Source organism: Pleuronectes platessa, chromosome 7 (genome assembly GCF_947347685.1).
Source record: "Pleuronectes platessa chromosome 7, fPlePla1.1, whole genome shotgun sequence".
In the NCBI taxonomy this organism is placed as follows: domain Eukaryota; kingdom Metazoa; phylum Chordata; class Actinopteri; order Pleuronectiformes; family Pleuronectidae; genus Pleuronectes; species Pleuronectes platessa.
Window position 1 is genome coordinate 23,776,118 of NC_070632.1, and position 6,624 is coordinate 23,782,741.

The window sequence follows — 6,624 nt, forward strand, 5'->3', positions numbered from 1 at the left end:
CCGGCCAACGCTTCAGCTCCATGGGACGGACGTGACTTCAGCTGCGGGCGGCGTGGACGCACTCTGCTGCTAGCATCACCGGCTAAGTTAGCCGCCAACAGCAGGTTGCTAGCTAGCTCACTGCTGTGCGGGTCTCATGTTGATGGGCTGATGGAGAGTCTAACCGTCGGGCATGTCTACCCCCAAACCGCGGCAGACTAAAGGGTGCACACCGGGGGACTGAGCGAGCATGTGGTCGCAAGCGCTCGAAAAAATGCTAAGCGTTAGCAAGTTAGCCACAGCTGGTTAGTACGGCTGCTTGCTGCTCGTGTACGGGCGCTGCAGCTCATGACGCCCCAACTACAACTACATGTTGTGTGTGTCGGCGGCTAACATCGCTGACACATCGTTGATGTGACCGTTTCCACGGAGCTGCGGTGACTAATTAGCTACTGAGCAGCTCCGCTAGCCGAGCGGCATCACCGCCTCAGAGCCAGTGTATGGGGGTCGACCCTGTGTGCAGTCTTCCAGGTTGTGTGAAACCAAATGTGACGACAGCCAGTATCAAGCAAACAGTTGAGGTAAAAAGTAGATGTAATAAAGTGAGATGAGGCGCAGGGTTGTGGAAGAAGAGCGGGACATGTACGTGCTGGGAGAAGAAAACTGCCTGGAAGACTAAACTCAGAAGAACAAAAACATATAATTTCAGACTCACTTGATGAATATACCGGCGTCTCCCACAAGGGCGGAACTAGTCAGTTTATCAATGAATTCGACTTCCACCACCGACAAGGCGCAAGCAGATAAGAAAAACGAACGCCTCTCCAGTCATATTCATCCCAACAAAGCTATTTTTACTTAATTAAATGAACAACCGTTTATTTCTTTATACTAACTTAGCAAGTACAATTATAGAAAAATCTTGGATAAGAGACAGTGGCTACCTAATATTATTATTGTAAAAATCCAAAAGCACCTAATTTTATTTCATAATAACAAGTTTCTCATGGTACAGTCTAAACTGAAACTAGTAATTTTTAACAACTTAAATATTTTACTGTTAATGTTTAACCATACGGGTGTTTTCATATGCATGGATAAAAGAAAGCTTTTGTCAAAAGGCTAAATTGATAAAAAAGAAAAGGATTACAGATTCAATATTTCCAGTAGACCAACATTTCAACGATACTGTGTGTTTGTCACTGTTTACAATTTAAAGAATCAGCCATTTTTAGTAAAGCAATTGTTTCATGTAAAGTTTGTTGCAGTAAATTGAGACCGTGCTGACAGTTTATCTGCACTAAAAGAAGACACAGAAGTGTATCGACGTTGTGAGTCCTGAGAATGTTACATCCTGGAAATGCTTATGCATATAATCAGTTTACAGAAACGCAAAAAGTACAGCACTAGCAAATGATTGGTTTTAATATAATTAGTTAAATATTCAATTTACTGTAGAAAGTTGGTTAGTTTCCAGCTGCTTCATTAGCTTACACGCTGCTTTTGTTTAGAGGTTCAGCAATGTCCAGAGGTAGTATCATAATAACTGAAAAGTAATAATACAATTACACATTTAAATCTGTACAAAAACATGTTGTGTCTACTTTTCCCTCTGTGGGTCACGTCAGCTAAACATTGTTATTATATTGCTAAATGAGCTTCAAAGTAATAATTAAAAACCAGTCCACTAATAATGAAGTCACACATTTGTGTTGAGAAAACTCATCTCAACAATAATTCACAGCATTTAAAGCTTGAGTCTGTGAAGTGAAACAAACCTCTCACCTCACCCCATCACTTTCATGCATCGACTCACCTTGTGTGTGAGTGTGTGATGCTGGTTGTGGCTGTTGGTCTGTTTCTCAGTGTGTCAGCAGACCGACTGAGGCAACTGCAGCTCTGTCTGACAACAATTATCTAGGAGCTGATCTGGAGCCGGGTTTTTTTCTCCTTCTTCCTTTTCTTCTTGTGTTTTAATTGGATGAGCGAGTCTCTCTCCAGGTATCCTGGTAACCCAGCAAGCAGCTGATGTCAATGCCTCTCCATAATGAAGTGTGAGCGTATCTGGCTGCCTTTGTCAATAAGCAGGCAGGGAAATTCACATTAGATAAGGCCGACAACAAAGGCCACGTCTGCCATGATGTGATCAGGACACACTCAGCTCCTCTGGGTCCTAAACGGTTATATAGTACATTAAGGGCGTCTCAGTGGATTATTTCCATTACTGTATGAAAATGCACTCTTTGAATCATTTCTTAAAAGGTCTTGAATATGAAGGCAATCGACTGAAACAACTTTAACATACTATCATCCTCTTATTTATTTATTAATTAAGCCAATACCCTGACTGAGCCTCTGAGCTGGTACCTGAATAAAAAATATATTTTTTAAGGTACAAATTAAGAGATGAATTTAATGTTATTCTACAAGTTTGTACCCTTTGACAACCCCTTTATTCAGAAATAAAACTATTGAGAAAATAATTGAAATCATATAGATTTTCTGTTAATGTTACCCAAATCTGAGTAGAGCTAATGTGTTGACTATATGCATGTACAAAATAATTTACCCACTATAGTCATTCATCCTGATACAAAGTATACAGCTGAGCAAAGCGTTATTTCCGATCCCCTGAAACATTTTATATTTAAAAAATGAACAAGACCACAAAGGTTTATTGCGTCTGACTGCTGATGAAGAAGATGCTGTGTGCACAGCTCTATGTAAACACAGTAAAAAGTTGCTTTGATGGGCCGAATATATGATAAAAACAGTCATCAATGTAGTTATCCACATATGGTCCCTGTGAATAATAATAGGATATAAATCTAACCTACAAAGTGCATTTTCACAGTATACATTATGTTATAAGCATAATATTAAAATAGCGACTACAATAAAACTTGTAACAGCATGCTAGTAAATATAATATTAGTGTGATAATTAAACACTTTAAAAGTTTAGCAATAGTATAATAATAATAGTAGCAATGTTAATAATGGTAATGGTAAAATATTAAGGATGATATGGACTAGATTAAAAAAGGTAAAACAATTTGTAGCTAATGTAATTGTACATATTTCAATAGTATAAGCATCTAGCAGACAGATATCGAACAGATGTCTTTTAAATAATATATAATAAGTGTTGTTTCATCATGGTAATATTCCTGATAATCTCAACTGGTATAAAAGGGAATGTAAGGCCTGATATTAGGACCTTCAAACACTTTGCAACCCTCAACAAGAGTAAAGAAAAAACGAAAAAAAAAAGAGCTTTTAAAAAGGGGAAAAGAACATAGAAATCTCAGAGACATACAGTGCCTTGCATAAGTATTCACCCCCCTTGGATTTTTTCCCATTATGTACTGTTACTAACTGGAATTCAAATAGACTTAAATAAACTTTTTCCCTTTTGATCAACAAAACATGCATAGTACTTTGGAGGTGCAAAATAAATTTTATTGTGACACAAACAATAATGAGAACAAAAAAGTTGACATCTTTTGGGTGCATAACTAAGTATTCACCCCCCTGTGTCAATACTTGGTAGAACCCCTTTTCGCTGCAATTACAGCTGCAAGTCTTTTGGGGTATGTCTCTACCAGCTTTGCACATATAGAGATGGAAAGGTTTGTCCATTCTTCTTGGCAAAAAAGATGAAGCTCAATCAGATTAGATGGAGACCGTCTGTGAACCGCAATCTTCAAGTCTTGCCATAGATTCTCTATTGGATTGAGGTCTGGGCTTTGACTGGGCCATTTTAAGACATTCACATTCTTTAATCCAAACCATTCCTTTGTAGCTCTGGCTGTATGTTTAGGGTCATTGTCCTGCTGGAAGATGAACCTCCGCCCCAGTCTCAAGTCTTTTGCAGACTGCATCAGATTTTCTTCAAGGATTTCCCTGTATTTGGCTCCATCCATCTTTCCCTCTATTCTGACCAGTTTCCCTGTACCTGCTGAAGAGAAGCATCCCCACAGCATGATGCTACCACCACCATGTTTCACTGTTGAGATGGTGTGCTCAGGGTGATGGGCAGTGTTGGGTTTCCGCCACACATAGCGTTTTGCATTGAGGCCAAAAAGTTCAATTTTGGTCTCATCTGACCAGAGCACCTTCTTCCACATGTTTGCTGTGTCTCCCACATGGCTTCTGGCAAACTCCAAACGGGATTTTTTATGGATCCCTTTCAACAATGGCTTTCTTCTTGCCACTCTTCCATAAAGGCCAGATTTGTGGAGTAGACGACTAATAGTTGTCCTGTGGACAGATTCTCCCACCTCAGCTGTGGATCTCTGCAACTCCTCCAGAGTAACCATGGGCCTCCTGGTTGCTACTCTGATTCATTTTCTCCTTGTCCGACTCTTCAGTTTGGGTGGACGGCCTCCTCTTGGTAGGTTTGCGGTTGTGCCATATTCTTTCCATTTTCTTATGATGGATTTTATGGTGCTCAGAGAGATGTTCAAAGCTCTGGATATTTTTTTATAACCTAACCCTGCTTCATATTTCTCCACAACTTTATCCCTGACCTGTTTGGTGAGCTCCTTGGTCTTCATGATGCTGTTTGTTCAGTAATGATCTCCAACAAACTCTGAGTCCGTCACAGAACAGGTGTATTTATACTGAAATTAAATTGCAGACAGGTGGACCCTATTTACTAATTATGTGACTTGCAAATGTGACTTGTGAATGCAATTGGTCGCACCAGATCTTTGTTAGGGGTTTCACAGTAAAGGGGGTGAATACATATGCACTCAACACTTTTCAGATTTTTATTTGTAAATAATTGTGAAATCCATGTAATATTTCCCCCCACTTCCAAATGATGCACTATTTTGTGTTGGTCCATTACATAAACTCACGATGAAATAAATTTTAATCTGTGGTTATACCATGACAAAATGTAGAAAAGTCCAAAGGGGGTGAATACTTATGCAAGGCACTGTATGTGAGCCACAGTGTCTCATTTGTCATGGTTGTGTGAAAACCAAGTCGGGTCCGGACCAAAAGGCCAGAGAGTCTGACGTGTGTGGACTGCACATTGTAAACTAATACATAATACCTTTGTCCCTGCCTAATTCATGTTGAACTTAAAGGTTAAGTCACCTTAAAATCCTCTTAATGTCTTCATCAGGGCTTTGCAAATATTTGTTTAATGAATAATTTTTCAAATTGAAATTCCCCTTGCAGTCTCTGAGCAACTTCACACTGCTAGAGCAGCCTCTCTCTCCTCTGACCTTATCCTTCTAGGCCTCTCTGCTGCATTTGACCCAGTGAACCCCCAGATCCTTATTTCCTCTCTTCAGGCTCTGGGTGTCTCAGGCTCTGCTCTCTCCCTGCTCTCATCATACCTCAACGACCTCACTTACCAGGTAACGTGGAGAGGATCTGTGTCTGAACCTTGTCCTCTCACTACTGGGGTCCCTCAAGGTTCCGTCCTGGGTCCCCTCCTCTTCTCTTTGTACACCAACTCTCTCGGCTCTGTCATTCACTCACATGGCTTTTCCTACCATAGCTATGCTGATGACACCCAACTAATCCTCTCTTTTCCACAATCTGGAACATAGGTAGCAGCACAAATCTCTGCCTGTCTGACTGACATCTCTCAGTGGATGAACGCACACCAAAGGCTCCCCCCCACGACCTGACTATTACCTTTGACAACTCCATCTGAGCCCCCACCCAGACTGCTAGGAACCTGGGTGTGAAACTCGACAGTCAACTCTCCCTTTCCGCCAACATTACTGCAACAGCATATTCCTGTAATAAACATCAGGAAAATACATCCCCTTCTCACTCAGAAGGCAGCGCAGGATCTGATCCAGGCTCTGGTCATCTCCCGCCTAGATTATTGAAACTCCCTCCTGGCTGGTCTACCTTCTAGTGCCATCTGACCTCTGCAGGTCATCCAGAATGCAGCAGCTCGACTGGTCTTTAACATAAATTCACACACACTACTCGCCTCCTCCGCTCCCTTCACTGGTAACCAGTGGCTGCCCGCATCAGTTTAAAAACATTGGTGTTTGCGTACCATGCTGCAAACGGATCTGGTCCAGTCTACATCCAGGACATGGTCAAACATTACACCCCAGCCCGTTCACTCCGCTCTGCATCTGCCAATCAGCTTGCTGTTCCCTCACTGTGAGCTAAATACTCAGCAAAATCACGACTGTTTTCTGTCCTGGCTCCTAAATGGTGGAATGAGCTTCCCATTGAAATCAGGACAGCAGAAAGTGAACACATCTTCCAGTGCAGACTAAAAAAACATCTCTTCCGACTATACCTTGAATAAAAAACTTTAAAAAAACTTTAGTTCAAACAAAAGATTTAGTAGCACTTAAACGGCACTTACTTATAGCACTTTGTAGTTTGGCTTTGTTGAAGAAAATTTTACTTTCTTGATTCTTGTTCTGGGTTTGTATCCTCATGGTTGAATGCACTTATTGTAATTCACTTTGGATAAAGGGCTCAGCTAAATGTAATGTAATATGATATTTTGTTGATAAAGCAATATTTTCTTGGTAAAGTTGCAGGGGAAAGAGTGGATAGAGAGCCTTGGGTGATGTAAACTGCTGCGTTAGTGCGAAGCTGCAAAGGTGGGCAGGACATTTGCATCTCAAAGAGCCTCGTCGAGCTCCTCAGC